We start from the raw sequence: 18,949 nt of genomic DNA on the forward strand, positions 1-18,949 counted from the left end.
TAAAAAGGGCCTGCGAGCCCCACGATTGTGTGTGTGTCAGGACGGACGCGTACGCTCCTTGACCCATCCCTGCCGTTTTGTCTAATAAACAGCAGAGTCACCTTGCTTCTTGCGTGTGTCTCATACTCTATCTCTTTTGGGATATACGGGAGGAGTTGGGGCCTCCCTGCCCGGAGGTCTGCGGACGGCCCGGCCGACCCCGGCAGAATTTCCCCCCGACAAGTTGGAGGCACTGCTGAGATCTGTTTAAGATCTGCTTTTTTATTTTTACTTTTTCCAGGTAATCGTGTTGCGAGGAGGCCCGGCGGCGCGGCCCCCTCTGCCGTTGCCCCCTTCTGAGGACTACAGGACCATCACGGAGCTGCGAGAAGACCGGACAGCGCAATCCGGATATTGGCCCTCGGGAGCCGGTTGAGAAGTATCCCGGCCGCGGTTGGCGAGTGTCCAGACGTGGTCCAGACGAGGGGAGGTGGCGAGCCGCTTGGAGGGGTGCACGCAGTCGAGCGGCCCCGCATCAAGAGAACTTGGTGAGCATGCCACGCACAACAAGCAATGTGAAATTGTGAGGGAGGGGGGAGGAATTAAATACGGGAGGTGGGAGGTGTTGCACAGGTGCGCGGCGAAGGTTTGACAATTTAGTGTTGGCAATGAAATGAATGGTAGCCGAACGAGTGCGAGAGCAGTCGGCTACGTTGCGCGAGAGAGGGGGGTGGAGCACGAAAACATCACGTGCGGCCGCTCGTAGACACTGATTGGCCTAGGTCGCGACTACGTGTAAGGGTGTGTGTGTGTGTGGTTTCCTACGATTTGGCATTTATTGATCAATGAGTAGATGAGGATCCCTATTGTTCGAGCAAGAAACTCGATAGGTAGATGACGTTTCCCTGTAGACGGTAGCTAGTTAGTTGCCCAATACGGAAGATAATTGGCTGGTTAAGCCCTCCTGTCGAGGGGCGTATCACACGCGAGGCGACGCAGCGTGCGCAGTCCGATTATATTATTGATTACCTTGTTCCAGGAGTGACAGGAAGACAGCTGTGAGGTTAACGGGGGTAGATTGCAAGTGTATTTTGAACTTAAAGAATATATGAAGAACTTACCAGTAGCTCGAAGAGATCGGTGACGTCACCAGTAGGGCTTTCATAGGATATCCCGAGCACAAGGCATCTTCCTTTCTGAGAGTGGTGGGGAAGAGAACTGTGGTAAGGGAGTGGAAACGGAGATAAACGGTAATGAGTTGATCGGGGAAAGGTGAAAAGGGGGACGTGGCTGCGCACGGAGAACGCCGGCCACGGCAAGTGTAGAAGAAGGAGGAGGAGCAAGTGAAAATAGGACGACTGTATAAGAACGTCATAAGGGGTACGCAGCCGCAGGGGGCTACGTGCGCTTCGGCCGCAGGGGGCCGTAAGGGTGTCGTGTGAAGAAAGAAAGACAGAAGAAAATATACAAATGTAAAATACTATATTTTTATAATTTTCCTTAGCAGACTATCGCAAGTCCCCAAACTTACGGGGCCAGGTAACGATATAAGGCTGTATATTGTAAACTGCTAGTGAGATAACCGCTACCAGATAGGGGAAGGGTAACAAGTGGAACGCTACTATGTCATACGGGACAGGATCGGGAGGGTGGGGGAACACCCTCACTACCCCACTACAACACATATGTACAACACTGTCACCCCATAGGGAGAAGCTGATTAAGTATAGCATAGAATGGACCCAGGGGACCGATAACAAAATGATAACACCGTGGCCGCCTAATGGTAGCTTCGATCCATATGCCCAACATTCACTACTAAACCATCTGCATAATACATACAAAGGGAAGAAGTTGGCAAACCACGTGGAGGTGTTTAACTTATGGAGGATGTTCCAAGGGTCCCGTCCAGGACCAAATGGAATGTTCACTGTGGGGGAAATACCGGAAGAAAAAGAGATTAAGGAGGAAGGAGAGGATGGGAAAAAGGGGGGTGAAGACCCAAAGAACACGGGGAACGGATAAGAGGGAGGAGAAAAGAATAATACATCAGATGAAATAAAAAAGGAACTGAGCAACGATATACCCCTAGCAAAGGGAGTGAAAACAGAGGGAGGGGGTTGTACCCTTTAAGGGAGTTAGGAGAAATAGGAAGAGGTCAGTTAAGGGCGGCTGAGGGGTACTCGAACCCGGCATACAGCCCTCCACCATATGTGGCTCATAGGAAGATGCCAGCAGGGGAGGGGAGGACTGGAGAAGAACAAACTGTGGAAGTAGGAAATGATGAGTGGGTAGCTGCACAGATACTATTAAAATTACGAGGTTCATTAACAGGAGAAGAGAAGGAGGTAGTAAGGAAAACAGATGAGGATAATACCAGGGAGAGTGAAATGAGGGGGGAAGAGCTGTTACGACAAAAGGAAGAGATTTTGGAGGAACAACTAGCAGAGTTAAGGGATGAGCAGAATGAATTGATCAAACAGCTCGAGAGGGAGGAAAGAGAGAGAGCGAGGAAAAGGAAAGAAGGTAAGAACGAATTGGAAAAAATAAGGGAACGAACTGAGGAGCAAAGGAGAGAAGCTGAAAGGGTAAAAGCAGCAGCAGAAAGGGTATCAAGAGTAGTGCTGCGAGAAAAGAAAAGGGAAGAAGAAGAGAAAGAAAGAGAAATGGCAATGTGGAAGAGGAGATTACTATCAGAAACGACTAAGAAATACGAAGAAGGGAGGGTGATAGAGAGTATATTAGAAAGGGAAAGGGTGAAATGGGAAAGGAAGAAAGAGGATGAAAGAATACTGGAACAGATGAGTAGTGAAGTAATGGAGGAATTAAAAAGGAAAAGGGAGGAAAATGGTAGGGAGATGGAGGAGAGAAATGAAGGAGAAAGAGAAGATAGGAGAAGGGAGAGTGAAGTATGGGGGGATGTGCATAGAGACACAGAAGTAGCAACAACATCAGCGCAAAGGGGAGCGGTTGATAAAGGAGAAAAAGGAGAACTGGACCTAATAGACTTACAAACAGTAACAATCAAGGGGAAAAAGACCGAGTGGGGGGTGCCGTTTATGACTGACTTTTGTAGTGAGGAAGAAGAAGGAGTGGAGAAGGAAGGAAGAAACAGTGAAAGGGAAAGCCTATATAAGCTATACATCACCCGGACCAACACAGACTCACCATGGATCCGTAGGAGAAAGGATGAGCTGGAGAGAAGTGAGGAGGGAGAGCAAGGAATAGCGGAAAGACAGACACATGAGGCCGCACCGTCCCCATCACGCCCTCTCCCATCGCACCCTACATGCTCAACCACCTCACGCTCGTTACGCACAATAAAACGTGCGCCCTTCACAGACGAACTGACACCCTATGCATGTCGGCTTAGGGACCTCCCTAGATGCAGGCAGGAAAGACGAATACACATGCCCACATTAAATACAGGAAATGATGGAAGAAGGGGAAAAGATGGAGAGGAAAGAGTTACGAGCAGGGGAAATACGGATGAAATTGACGATGTAGAAGAAAGGGAAGAGGAGGAGGGGTGTGAGGACTCGATCTTATGGAACACAAAGGGTAAAACGAGACATAACTTAATGCCACTTCTGGAGAGAGGAGGGGTTAGACCACAGTATGTCCCTTGGAAGCATACAGACAAAGAAAATATAAAATGCAGGCACCCATCATTAAGTGGAGGTGCGGGTAAGTGGATATATGAAATGGAAAAACACACCGCAGGACAGAAACTGGCAGTAGGAGATGTAAAGGGCCTTCTAATATCGATATTAGGGGATGCAGCAGATGACATTTGGAAGAGAGCGGGATTCCCTGGGGTAACAATAGTAAACACATCGCACGATGGGGCACCATTCGCAAACTGCAGAAATGCACTATGGCAGGCACTGAGGGTACAGTACCCAGACACATCAGACATAGGAGCAATTACCTCCCGCAAGATGCGTGAGAACGAAGATCCTGTTGATTATATCCAGGAAATCCAAGAGAAGTGGCGCATGGAAACTAGAGAACAATGGGACAAAACACCAGCAATATTTTATCATTAACTAGTACAAGGGCTCCCAGAAGGAGTTCAGAAACAACTAAAGAAAGTAGTGGGAATGGAAGCAAAAGCATGGCCAGAAATACAACTGACTATAGTGCATCATTGCAGGACATGGCAAGGAAAAATGAAACAAAAGGAAGAGGACAGGAAAACGGAAGAGGCTAAACTAGTACAGAAAAAGCTTACTAAATACACAATGGAAGGGGCACTAATAACTACGCCTACAACAATGACCCAAAGCCCCACACAAGTAGTGGCTGCACAAGATTCCTCCCAAATACCACCTTCACAGACTATAACACAACAGGTGCCGCCACTCCAACCATACACGACCAACATGGGAGGAGGATACCCAATGCCAGGAGCTGGGTATTATAATTATAACAGGGGGAGAGGAGGAATTATGAGAGGGAGAGGATACAGATATAACACCCAAGAGCAGGTGGGAGGACTTAGAAATTCCTACCCCACAGAGCAACCAGTATACCAGGACAACACAGGGAGCTTTCCATGGCAGAGTAGGGAACCACCGGTGTGTTGGAGTTGTGGATTATTAGGGCACATGTCACGCACGTGTAGAGTTAGACCAGGAACACCATCATGGAAGAACAGGGACAACCAAGGCCCTCACAGGAACAGCAGGGCATACAGCAACAGCAGACGTTGCAACAGGGAAATGAACAGCAACAACTAATAACACAACAACAGCCACAGACATATTCACTGCCACAACAACAGGTAGCGATAACACAACAACCCCAAGTACAACAAACACAACTGGGTAGGGTGACGGTCTTGGGACACAACCCTTACACAGGAAATGGCCAATCGTTGTACCCTCAATAGGACAGCCCACAGACGGCCTTGGTGTGTCCCATCCTGTCAGTAACACCTAATAGTGCGGAGGAACCACGCATAGAGGTAACGATAGGTGACAAAAAATGATAATTCCTTGTTGACACCAGGGCGACCCGGTCTTGCATAAGCGAAGGTAAATTTAAGATGTCAGGCGAACCCATGAACACCCAAGGATTCTCTGGGGCTAGGGGGTTGGTTCCTTTTACTGATAACATTCCCTTATCTATAGGAGATTATGACCTGTCAGTTCCACTTCTATATTATAGTGCCTCACCAGTAAATATACTGGGGAGAGACATAATGAACAGGTTGAATATGACAATCTCCTTTACTGAGGACGGCATAATTTGCTCTACTCCAGGGATTAACATGCTCACAGCACGACAGATTATGCAAGCATACTGCGGACAGACGGTGATTAGGGCGGAGCCAGTAGATGGCGAACTCTTCCAGTACCGGACAGACATGGCATTTGCATGGATGCCAGGGATAGAAGGAAAAATCTGGAGGAGGCCAGCAGCCTATCTGTTCAGACCAGAAACACCTGTTAATGAACCAGAAGGAAAGGTGGTTCCAGTGGACATTGAGAGCATGATAGCAACAGCTGATTACATTGCTGTACATGCCCAAGACAGAGAAGGAAGAGCATGGAGGGCAGTGATAGCACTAGCAGAAGGATGTAGGCTCACCCAGGTGTCAGATGAGGAGCTGTTCTCAGAAGAAAAGGAGGAAGGTGAAATGGTGTTTATGATGAATGTGTGGAAATATGGCTAAGAGTGGCGTACAAACAAGTAGCACAGAAAATTGCAATGGCACTTGAGGCACCCGCATGCACCCGAGTCCCCTTCTTTAAGGAGGATATGACAAAGGTACCCACATCATTGTGGACTACTAGCCCCTATGACGTGGGGTGCATAAAAAGTATAGGGGGAGTAAGGATAAAATTGAAAAAAGGTGCAATACTCCCCAGAGTGAAACAGTACCCACTATCAAAAGAGGCAGATGAGGGCATATATGAAACCATAACAGCCCTTATAAATAATGGCATAGTGGTCCCCTTAGAATCACCATGTAACACGGCTGTATACCCAGTGCGCAAGGTTAAAGGGGGGTCTTGACGCTTCATACAGGATCTCAGGCCCTTGAACAACACAGTAGAAGCAGAATATCCCATAGCAGCAAACCCGGCCACAATATTGTGTGGCATTCCAGCAGAAGCATCACGATTTACAGTGATCGACCTTAAAAATGCTTTTTTCTCAATACCATTGCACCCAGACTCACAAGATCTGACAAGCTTCACTTACAGAAACACAAAGTGGAAGCACACCAGATTGCCACAAGGGTATTGCGAATCACCCTCAATTTTCAACAGAGTAATACAGATGGATTTGGGTAACATTGAAGTGGAAAGCACAGTGTTGCAGTATGTGGATGACATAATTTGCAGTACAAACGAAAGAACATGCAGAGAGGACTCATTAAAGATGTTGACAATATTGGCTGAGAAAGGTTACAAGGTAGACATGGAAAAGCTACAGTACTGTCAAGAACAGGTACTTTACATTGGTCAGCTTATATCCCAACATGGAAGAAAGATTGCACCACAAAGAGCACAGGCCATTTCAAACACTCCAATGCCACAAACAGTGAGGGAACTGCACCAGTTCCTGGGGCTGTGCAACTACTGTAGAGCATGGGTATTTGATTACAGTTCATACATAGGACCCCTGTTTGAGGCGTTAAGGGAAGCTAATAAAGGGAAGAAAAAGCTGGGGTGGACGATGGAAATGAAAGAGGCTTTTGATGAATTGAAAGATGCGATATCAACTGCTCCGGTACTGGCATCCCCAGACTATGAGCGACAATTTTTTATATTTTCACATTGCGACTCAGCAGTAATGAAAGCAGTGTTGGCTCAAAAAACAAGCATGGGCTACAAACCAGTAGCATTTTACAGTGGCCACTTAGATCCTGTGATGTTAGGTCATTTCCCTTGCGAACAAGGTCTCGCCGCAGCTGCTTTTGCGGTAGAAAAAGCATCAGCAATAACCATGGGGTGCCCAACTACACTGTTTGTGGAACATGCACTATTTGCAATATTGAACAAACCTAAGTCCAACCTAACCACGCAGAGGGCATCAGGTTATGAGATCATCCTATCCAGAGCTGAACTATCAATTGTTAGATGTAGCACGGTCAATCCTGCAAGGTTCCTAGCAGAAGTACTTGAGGAAGGAGATTATGCCCACGATTGTACGCAAATAACTGAAATGTACTCATGTACTAGAAAGGTTGAAGAAAACGCACTAGAGGGAGGTGAGCTCCTGTTCATTGATGGGTCATCAACTATCGACCAAAGGGATGGTATAAGGAGGACTGGGGCAGCAGTGGTAAAAATGATGGAGGTACCGGTGTGTGTGGCGATGAAATGTGTACAATTACCACAGCATTACTCCGCTCAAGCAGCGGAATTAGTTGCACTGATCTTGGCGTTGAAGGAAAGCTTTGACAAACGAGTGACCATATACTCCGACAGCGCGTATGTTACATCCACTGTCCACTCAGGGCTGTCGAAATGGAGAAGAAGAGGGTTTAGGAGAGCTGATGGCACTCCAGTGCAACATGCCCTCCTATTGGCTGAACTAATTGAAGCAATAAATGACCCCCAAGAATTAGCTTTAGTGAAATGCACCGCACACACCAATGGTGAAGACCACATCTCAAAAGGGAATGCAGCAGCAGACGCACATGCGAAGTATGCTGCATACTTTGGTGAGATATGGAACCCCCCAGAGTCACAGAGAGGGAGAGGGAGGGGAATGGCTAAGGAGATGTTGATAAGAGAAGGGTACACCCATCTCCCAGCCACACAGATTATGGAGCTACAAGCGGCTGCACCAATGGCCGAAAAAGAAATATGGGTAAAAAGAGGATGCACAATGTCACCAACCGACGCACTATGGCGCCAGGGTGACACTGGAAAGGTTGTAATACCATTGGCACTTTTGAACACCGCCCTGAGCCAACTACATTACCCAGCCCACACAGGCAAGGAAGTAATTGCAGCACGAATTAGGGAAGACTGGTTCTGCCCCGAGTTAAATTCTCATGTGTCAAATTTTATCAGCAATTGTCTCACATGTCAACAGTTTACGGCCGGTCACACTCTGAAGGTGATAAGAGGTACTATACCCCGGCCAGAGGGACCTTTCCGGCATCTCCATATTGACTATGTTTACATGATCAACGTATGTCAAGGAAATAGGTATATGATTGTAGTAGTATGCCCATTCTCGAGGTGGATTGAAGCAGGGCCCTGTTCACACCAAGATGCATTTAGAGCAGCTAAATTCCTAGTGAGGGAGGTCTTCCCCAGGTGGGGAGTGTGCGAGGTGTTAAGGTCAGACAATGGCCCACATTTCGCAAACGAAATGTTCCAGCACATCACATCCTTGCTGAACATCAAGCATAAATTTGCATGTGCATACCGCCCACAGGCCAACGGTGTATGTGAACGCCTGAATGGCCTATTAAAGGAGGCAATTGCAAAGATACAGCAAACAACAAAGAAGAGTTGGTTATATTGCCTTCCATTAGCCCTATTTGAGCTAAGGAATAGACCAGGGTCCGACCACCACCTCACCCCTCACGAGGTGGTTACCGGACGTCAAATGCGCCTTCCCCTAACGCCAACATCAAGAGCATTTACCAACCACGAGAGTACTGCGAGTGTTCTTGGTGATGAAATGTACCAATATGTGTCTTCTTTGATTACTAGTTTAGTGTTTGTGTCTCAACAGCTCGAGCGCACGCGGGGCAGGTCTAACAGCAACCAACAAGAAGACGTGGATAAAGAATTGGAAAAGGAAAGACTGTGTAAAGTTGCTAAAGGCGACCACGTACTACTTCGCAATTTCAACAGAAAGTGGAACAGTCCACGATTCACTGGCCCCCATCTGGTAGAGGAGGTATCAACGAGAGCAGTAAAGCTACAGGACAAACGTGCCCTGAACCACCTACACGACGTAAAGATCTACAAACTCCAGACCCGCCCCAGCGCCACCGACAGGGCCACTGGAAGAACAACGACAGCGTCACCAACGGAGGAACAGACTTCCACCACAACTAACGGCCTGAGTGTCCCTATACCCTGCCACCCCCCAGATTCCCCAGAGACAACTATTAGAAAAAAAAGGGGTGATCCCCATACCGCCCACCCTATGGTTACACGATCAAAGGGTAAAGAGTCTTCCGCCAGCTGAAGCCCAAACCCTCTGCCCACTGACCCCCTGCCCACTGTAGTAACAATTGAACTGAAGGACACTGTTTTTGCACATATACACATGTAAACACCTGAATGTTCTCTTTCTTTTCTCTCGCACATGCAGGTAAAGCGTATTATTGTACTGTTAAGAAAGTAGATAACTAACTAATTCACTGCCCAGGAGTAGATGGTACCCTCAGACGATAATTACCTGGAAGAATTGTCACACCAATTTGTATATGAAATAAAATGGCCAACGTACCTGAAAGGAAGGAGGGTACGTGTCTACTACACAGCATTCCTCTTGGCCATAGAACATTCAATGCCCCACCTCCAACCATACTTGCCTGCCCTAAGAGATAGATCGCTTAGATTGGCGTCGGAACAGCTCTTCGCCTGGGCACTGAATGACTACTTGATAGGGAGAGCTTAATAACAACAACTAACCTTAATAACGAGCATATTAAGAACTTTCAGGCGGGCAACTGTAACGTCGCAAGAATAAGCTGCCGGACTGCAGCAAGGTAAGAGCAAAATGCCGGTGAAATTAGCATTTGTAATAAAATTGATAGGGATTTTAATGATCACCGGGTTCTTGGCTGCCTCTGTATGGCAGTACAGCTATGCTATTGATATTATTGCTGTACCCAAACCTAATATACCCCCACCCCCAGCTGCAACAGGTGTTATGTCAGGTGGTACTAGTAAAACCCTACACCAGGAAAATAGAGTTAAACGCAGCACATACTCAGATAATAAAGGCATTGACAACTATGTACAAGATTCAGCACACGTCTCTAACAACATGTGGTACCAACACATGACCAAAATAGGCAAGCAGACAACAGGAGACAGCTGCTACGTTTGCTCATTGATCCCATACGCCATGAGCGCTTCTCGAACATTTGTTGCTACGGAGATAGATGGAAAATCAGCACGATGTATAATATACCTGGCACTGTTCCAGACGAAAGGAAGATTTCAAGGGACAGTGGTGCATCTGGTGTGGAAAACACGAGATACATATCCATATGAAAACAACTTCCTTAAGACTTATTTGAGTTACCACAAGAGCAGTTTACATGCTGAAGGATTCAGATACATAACAAGTGGTCCTGAAAAAGGAGAAACAAAGAAGGTAACACTGCAGTACCTACCATGTGGTTGGTACGCCACTGAAGTCCCTGGTATAAACGGATGTTGGGAAAGACCACTGATGATAATAACAGGGAAGGTATACATGGACAACAAATGGGACATAGGAGTGGTTGGCAGCAACATGGTAACAAGAGAAAATATTTCAACTATTGATGGACATAACCATAGATGTTGGATGACTTGGATCAAGTACGTACCCATGCTCACGTGGATGGAGAAGGATGAAGACCCAATAACAATACTGCCTTTAACTGCGCCTAAGGTATGCTACCAACATAAAGGAGAGGTGGATGTAGGATACAATACCAACTGTGAAAGCGTGATGGAGTTACCTGAGGGGGGAGCAGGAACAGCAGTAGTAATGGACCATTACTGGGCCTGTGGAGACAAGGCGTATCACACACTGCCCCCTTTGTGGAATGGTGTATGCACTATAGTACACGTTAATGTACCATCACTAGTGGTACCCCAGAAGCATGTGAATATGGCGAATTTCCCCAAAATGGATGAAGGAAACAAAAGGAAGAAGAGATCTGCACAGCCTCGGAAAGGGCCAGAGAACAGAGGCAACGGCAACAACACTGTCCTCAACAGAAGGAAAAGACAAGGAGAACCTCTGACAGGAAATTACCTGTGGGGAAGGTCGGAAACAGCACTGACCTCAATACCGCCGGAACACAGACTATTCAGCAGAGCAGCTATGTTCTTCTCCTCAATAATACATCCTGGACTGCAGGCTTACGCAAACGCAAAATGGCTCCAGATAACTAGGTGGGAACTAATGATGACAATCAACTCTACAGTAAATGGATTCAATGCAATAAAAGAGGAATTGCGAGCAGTAAGAATGGTTGCACTACAGAATAGATATGTACTGGACCTCCTCACAGGAATGGAAGGAGGCGTTTGTGCAAAGATAGGACAATCATGCTGCACATTCATTCCTGCTAACGATGCTGACAATGGTACACTCACGGAAGCTGTATCACAATTGGCCCAGATGCACTCAAAAATGATGGATGAAAGTAAAGGTGTGAAAAAGGATGAGAGCTGGTTTTCAATATTATGGTCATGGATGCCATCGTGGCTGTCAGATGGACTGAAGATTATAGTTGGATGCACTATTCTGGCTGGAGCTACACTGATCATAATAAGATTTTGGAAAGCCCGGAAGGCACGCACCACGGACGAGATGATCGAAATGGTTGGTATACACCTCTTGATGCCAACAGATGACGGCCAACACACAGGCACAATAATAAAAGAGAGAGAGAAGTTGCGCAACCAGATCATCACCAACCACCTGGACCCACCATCTGTGAAGCTCGAGAACCCAAGAAACCCCAGGAGCTACATAGGGAAATGGGTATACTGTACTCCTGGAGGAACCTGTGAATATATGTATTGGTCATTTGAAGATCATGTTAACCACTATGGACATTTGGGAGGAATAACTAAGATATGGAGAGTAAGAGGAGATAACGAAAAGGATATGTTTGTGGTCGACAAGTCGACCAGAGGGGGGACTGAAGTGGGAGAATGGAAGACCAGGCTCCCGCCCTTCCCCTCTCGCGCTTGGCCTAGAGGATCACAGCCCAGACACCCGCCACGAGAGGAGTTTGCCTATCTACCGGACGACCAAATACCCTGGTACAGGAACATACAGATGTGTCCATCTACCTGCCCAGCAGCCCGCCCTGTCCATGCCGACACCTGCGGCACGGATCAACTCGACTAAACCTACACGTCGTTAGAGATGCCATGACGACCTAGCCAACGGTCAGCACACCTGTGCAAATATACACACCGGACACTCCCGCACCAATCTACACGAAGAATATACTCAGTGCTATGACGTAGGCGACAGACATACTCACGGACGTGCATCTTTATTATTTTCCACATAGGCTCTCAAAATGCAGAAACGCAAGACGCATCATGAACTTATATAAAAGGCTTGCTCACGCTTCTTCTAAGAGCCATGTACTATAATGAAGAATATAACGGGGACACGATACTGAGGATAAAGCAATATGATACCGTAACCTAAAGCGCCCTGCATCAAACGGTTCCACCTATGCACCAGGCCCAAGTAGGCCGCAGGCAAAAGCTTCCATGAACATTGAATGAGCAAGAACTGGGTTGCTGACCCTGCAAAATGAGCCCGGCGAAGGCACCCCGCCAATGGCACGATGTTGCAATCTCGCACGCTGCAAGCCAACGCCAAGGTCGCACCTGCAAGATAAAACAGGCACACAGTAGGAAAAACAATATTAATTGTGTTGAATTTTGCCTCAAACACGGTCCCACCTCACGTGACAAAGCCAAACCTGACAAGATGCCAAGCCCAGAAGGAAGGAGACGCCTGAATCCCACATTTCAAGACACAGGCAGATACAATTAAAAGACTCATTGGACATCTGCAGCAGTGGGAGTATTCGACCTCCCAACATATGAATAAATCCTCACATTGTTTACACCTACTCATATTAAAACATTGTTGCAAATGACAGGTGCACCGCGAGCTGGGAACAGCGATAGTCCCAGACTGGGAGGCTCGCGAGCGGACCAATTGGAACATGGGGTTCTTATCACTGACGCCATTCACATTGACCAATCCTCAGAGGTCTTCATGTAACAATTTTCATGTATCAAATTGAAGGGACAGCCCAGGTATACCACCTGACTAACCCTCAGCCACTAACACCGTTCTCTATATGTGCGCTATACTAACCCTACCACTCGAGTAACCAATCCAGAGTGGAAATAGGTTTTTTATTAAACTTTGTAAGATGACGCAAGTAGCGCGTCATACTAAGGTAAAAAGGGCCTGCGAGCCCCACGATTGTGTGTGTGTCAGGACGGACGCGTATGCTCCTTGACCCATCCCTGCCATTTTGTCTAATAAACAGCAGAGTCACCTTGCTTCTTGCGTGTGTCTCATACTCTATCTCTTTTGGGATATACGGGAGGAGTTGGGGTCTGCGGACGGCCCGGCCGACCCCGGCAGAATTTCCCCCCGACATTATACAAACATATAGAAAGAAATTGTGTTATTCCAGAAAGTTGGGGTAAAGCTATTCTAGTACCTATTTTTAAGAAAGAGGATAGAAACGACCCACAAAACTGTAGATTAATATCTTTAATGGATATGAGCCACAAGATCTTTGCTGGTATATTACTTAGGAAACTTAACAAATGGGTGGAGGAAAAGGAAATATTCAGCCCCTGCCAGACAGGTTTTAGAAAAAATCATAATACCTTGACTAACATATGTGTGGTACAATACTTGAGGGCATAAAAGGAAAAAGCAAATCGCTTGTACCTCTATAGCTGTTGTGTTAACTTTTTCTAAGGCTTGTGACCTCATCCCTCGTGCTATTGTTTAGAAAAAAAGGCAGAATGGGGTATAGAAAAGAACTTGTTGTACTATATACAATTACTTTACACAACTACATCCATTGCCATATCTTTGAACCTTGCAGGACATTGTACAGAATTCTAAGATACCGATAGTAGCCTAAAACAAGGTTGTGTTTTAGGCCCAATTCTATACAATTATTTTACTGCAGATATGAAAATAATGTTTGAACAAACAAAATATTTCCCACCAAGGATTAATGGCCTTCAAATACCATGGTTGTCATACACTGACAATATTATTTTTGATCGTACGCAAATTGGTCTGAAAAGATCGTTAAATGCGCTGGTAAAATACACAGAGGGCAATGCTATGGTAATCAACATAGCTAAAACAAAAACCCTGTGTTTAAATCTGCAAAATATTGTCAGAGAAAATGTTCTCTGGCGTATGGTGGACACTCCACTAATCAGAGTTACAGAATACAACTATCTGGGCTTTTCCATAACTGCCATTCTTAGTGGGAAATTTTACCATGAGAAGGTGATGGATGAAGTTTGGAGAAAGTGGTTGGCAATAAAACACTAATAATTTACTGAGGTGATTATAATATAGAAGGATTGCTGGAGATATACAGGGTTAGCATAATATCTGCAATACATTACGGTATGGTGGCCTTGAGCCATTAACAAATCACATGGTTAGAACAGCTAGAAGGTAAAATGTTACGATCAATCATATATGTACCGAGAGCTGTACCTGTGGAGGCATTATGTTTGGAGTATGGTGTGACATCACTAAATACCTTGTGGTATGTTCAACGAATGCTACTTGATGCCAAGTTCATTAGTAGTAACCAGGAGTCCAATTTCATGCTTTTGATAATGGGCAAAAGTAGTGATAATCAACATAAAAATAGTTTTATGGCTGATCTCAAAAGGTCCCCAGTAACTTTTATTGAACAGCTAAATTTAGAACCAGATATACTAGAACAAGACCCCAATTATGAGGTTAAAATAAAGAAGAAAGCAAGAAATGTGGATATATCTAAGAACATGAATAACCTCCACGTGAAATCCCGTTATCAAGATTTGTCTCCACAAGGATGGCTCAGTCACACACGGGCTCCTTACTTGACGAAACTAAGTGGCATGGATCTTAAACAATTTTATTATGCTTGCTTATGAACATACTACATACTATGGAGTTTATAGTCTCCTGGTTAAAAATTCCTTATTTTGAAATATTATGTAGGTTTTGTAACAGTGAGTTTGAAACCTGTCACCACGTTCTGACAAGCTGTAAGACTTTGGAGCATCTCTATGTCCAGGGATATGCAAATGTTGTCACTAAGTTAAAAGATTGTTCAGGAGATCAATTTGGGTCTAGTATATTTGGGGCAATATCAGCTGTCATTAGTACAGCTGTATTTGATAAATGGAGGGAAGTGCAGTAAAAGATTAATTTATTTTTTTCAGGAATTTTGAGTAAATAATTGTGGAAATAGATTAGCTTAAGTGTAGATGTAATGATATTTTTAGGTATTACAATGAATTGGGAAAGGTTGAATGAAACTAAGATTAGTAAGGATGATATTAGTGTATTCCTTTCTTTCCTTTTTTATGATATTGTGTAAACAGTCTCATTTTATTATGTAGAAATTTGATATGACCGGTTGGTGCGTTTTTTTCTTTTTTTTAAATTAATTTTCTTAAATGTGCTTAAAGTTTTGTATTTTGGAACTAAATGCACAATTAAAAAAAGAAAATGTTTGCCACCTTTGAAAACTATTCTTGCAGTGTCTTAATTGCAACTGGTAGTCAATTAGTCAATTAGTCACTTGAGGAGAATCATCTCCGGTTCTGGAAGCACCTCAAGACATTCCTCTTTGAATCTGCCTTTGCTCCCCCTCTCCTTTGCTGATCGGCTCTCTCTTGGCTCTGTGCATCTGGCCACCCTCCAACCCCTTGGCCCAGTTACCTGCTCACCCTGTCATCCTTCTGCACTGCCTCCCGGCCACCCCTTGCACTGGGGACTGTATCTGTACCCATAGAGTCCCCCATTCCCCCTTTTCTTCTTTTTATGCACTTATAAGACTTACCCAGTTCTGCTGCCGTAAACACAGCACTTGCCACTTTCTGGCTGCACTACCCCTGTTTATTGCTAGATTATATATTTTATTTGTATTTATTATTATTTATCTGTTTATCCTCTGCTCTGCACTTTCCACTCTCCCCCTTCCATGCACTTTTCCCCTTTCCCTTTCTGATGCACTTGCACAATCTCAATGTCACTGGGCCTAGTAAGATCATTTTTTTGTTCTCCCCTGTCCCCCTCCCTTGCCATGTAGCGCTCTGAAACACTTGTGTACGAGCGCGATACAAATAAAATATCATATTATATCAATTATACAAATGTAAATGTGGGTGTTTTAACTTAACCTTATACCTTCATTTTTGGAAAATCCAAGCACTTCTTGCCAAAAACGTATCTTTTTCATGATTTTTCAGTGATGTATATTTTTAATGCATTTTTTATTTGTTTATTTATTTATAAACAAGGAGGAACAATGCTGTTTTGACCACAAAATAACTTACAATAGAGAAATCAGATTTGATGGGAAGCAGTGAGCTGCTACAATGGGGTGAGTTTGAGGGACATTCTGACCAGGTTGTGGAGGGGAGTAAATGAAACAGTCACCGGGGACAATACATATGTGGACATACATAGATTAAGAATAACCAACATTAGATATGTTTAAGTGCAGGTAGGCAGTACGGTCAGCTGTGCTCGGGATATACCATTATGGATGAAGTGGTGACAGAGCAAGTGAGGGACAGAGGCAGGTTAGAGTTGAGGGAACAATGTTAACTGGAAGCCAGATGAGAGATAAGTTAAGAGGGTTATTCAGAGGTGAGAAGGTAGGCTTTTAGTTTGGTTTGGAACCAATCAATGTGGACTGTTTCTCAGATGGCTGGTGGAAGAAAGTGGAGCAAGAAGAGACAAAGAGCGAGAGTGAACACAGGGAGGGCGAGGAGTCACAAGGGTAGTCACGGTGGCAGAGCAGTCATTACAAGAAGTTTTGTGGTGCCTTGTCATGGATAGATTTGTTAACCGGATGAAGACATTTAAATCTAGCCCTGTTTTGCATAATCAGCCATCCAGCCTAGTGACAGCCCGAGGAAGTAGGTGTGAAGTGAGGGAGTTCAAAGAAAGTCCAGTTAGCGAAGGTAATGATCTTGTCGAGAGGAGAGAAAGCATAGTTGGGAGGCCAAAGAGGATGTTAGCCCAGTGTGATGCTTGAGCTAAAATATGGCGCTAGTGCGCAGTGCATTCTGGGGGCACTCAGAGCCATAATGGATATTTATTCCATGCCTCAGTGGAAGCTGCACTTGTACACAGATTTTCAGCATGCTTGTGCTAAAATATGGCGCTGGTGCACAGTGCATTCTGGGGGCACTCAGAGCCATAATGGATATGTATTACATGCCTCAGTGGAAGCTACACTTGTACACAGATTTTCAGCAGTATTTCACTGAAAAACATGTTTTCAATGTTATTCGTTGCTTGTGTTGGTCTGCATAGCTCATCCAAGGACACGGAACTCAGAGAGGCTAGCATACGCATGTGCTGACTGGTACCCAATAAGGTTTGTTATGCCCCGTGCCAAGGTTCAAGATGAGTTATGGAATTGTTTTCCATGGTGCTTTAGGAGAGGGAAGCACTTTGCTCCTTGGGGTTACCGTCGGACGACCTGGCCGTCAACCAATGATCACTCATCAACGCGCAAGAGCTAATGCCAGAAGGTTCGAGAAATTGCCACCCCTTTTGAGGAGGGCATATAATGCAGGGCTCTGGAAAGGTCAGGTGGAAAAAGCACAAAGACCTGAGTCGGAGGGGGGACGCCTTGTTCCAAAATACCTGTGGGCTGTTGTGCTCTCGGCCTGGCTGTTACCGGGGTCTTCCAGCCGCTTCTGGTGAAATGAGGAATTCAGTTACGCCCATGGTGATGTATTCTTGTTACCTTATTATATTTTCTGTGATTTATTTCTGTGTTATCACTAATTGCTTTATGTATGTTTAACTATGAATACATAGCCGTATAAGAGAACTTACCCTCTAACTGCGTGTGTGGGTGTGAGTCATTGCTTCTGTCTACCTGCATTCAAAGTATTTGCTCTGCTCTGCAAATGTACTGGTGATAAGTAACAGTCCGTGCACTCTTGGCGAGTAATACATAATTTGGCGTCACAAACAGGATGTTTGTGATGAATAGCTCCAAATATTAAAGAATCTGTGCTTGAACGCAGACAGGCTCCACTTACATTGCAAGAGAAAGTTTGTTTTCATGTGGCAGTGAAAGTCAGACTGTATTAATCTGTGTTTTTTGTGTGCATGCATGCCCGAGTGAAGGAGTGACTGCAGAGAAAAAAGAAAAAAAAAAGAGGTTTTGCAAATTATTGTGATGATGAATAGTTTGTTCAGAAAAAAGGGCACTCCCGGTGGCGGTGTATGCCCCGATGTTATGATCCCAGGGTGGGCGAAGGGCCCATATGATAAGCTGACCCAAGTTTGGGGTTAAGTGAACCATGGGACGACGGCCTAGGGGAGTCTGCTCTGTCATAAGTAACGTTTTGTTTACAACAGATTTCAGTGGAAAGAGCAAAGGAATGTGCTGCGCTAGGCAGGCGGGGTTGGGTCCTGCTGCATGCCTACAGAAAGATAGGGAAATGTGGAGTTGAAAGAGAATATTTTGCGATTAGAGAAGGAATTGGCTGCAGAACGGCAGATTGCATTAATACAGCAATTACAAATGAAGATTTTTAAAGAAAAGGCTGATAAATATCAGACCGTGGCAGAGAGGGCAGCAGTCAGAGTGGTTTGTTACAAATATAGGAAAAGACGAGGGGGTGCCACCAAAGAAAAGTGTCAGCTGTAATTGCCACAGCAGGTGTAGATTGGGACCCCGATAGGTGGGATGGAGACATTTTTGACTCAACAAGCACTGAGAGCAGCTCGGAAGGTGAGTCAGACTCTAAAGCAGAACTCAATCAAAAGACAGTGATGGCTAAGCCGGTTAGAAGACGGCGTGCCGGACCCCACCCGTAGAATCATGCAGGCGGGGTTGTGGATTTAACCACGCTTGAAGATTACACTCAGCAGGAGGTTGGGGAAATCATTCATCGTTTGAGGCAAAAGTCAGGGGAACCTTTACTGACATGAATGGTGAGATTGTTGGATGGAGGCACAGCAGGGCTATTGGTAGACGCGACAGACT

The sequence above is a fragment of the Ambystoma mexicanum genome, chromosome 14 (genome assembly GCF_040938575.1).
Source record: "Ambystoma mexicanum isolate Mex_15411 chromosome 14, UKY_AmexF1_1, whole genome shotgun sequence".
NCBI classification, from domain to species: domain Eukaryota; kingdom Metazoa; phylum Chordata; class Amphibia; order Caudata; family Ambystomatidae; genus Ambystoma; species Ambystoma mexicanum.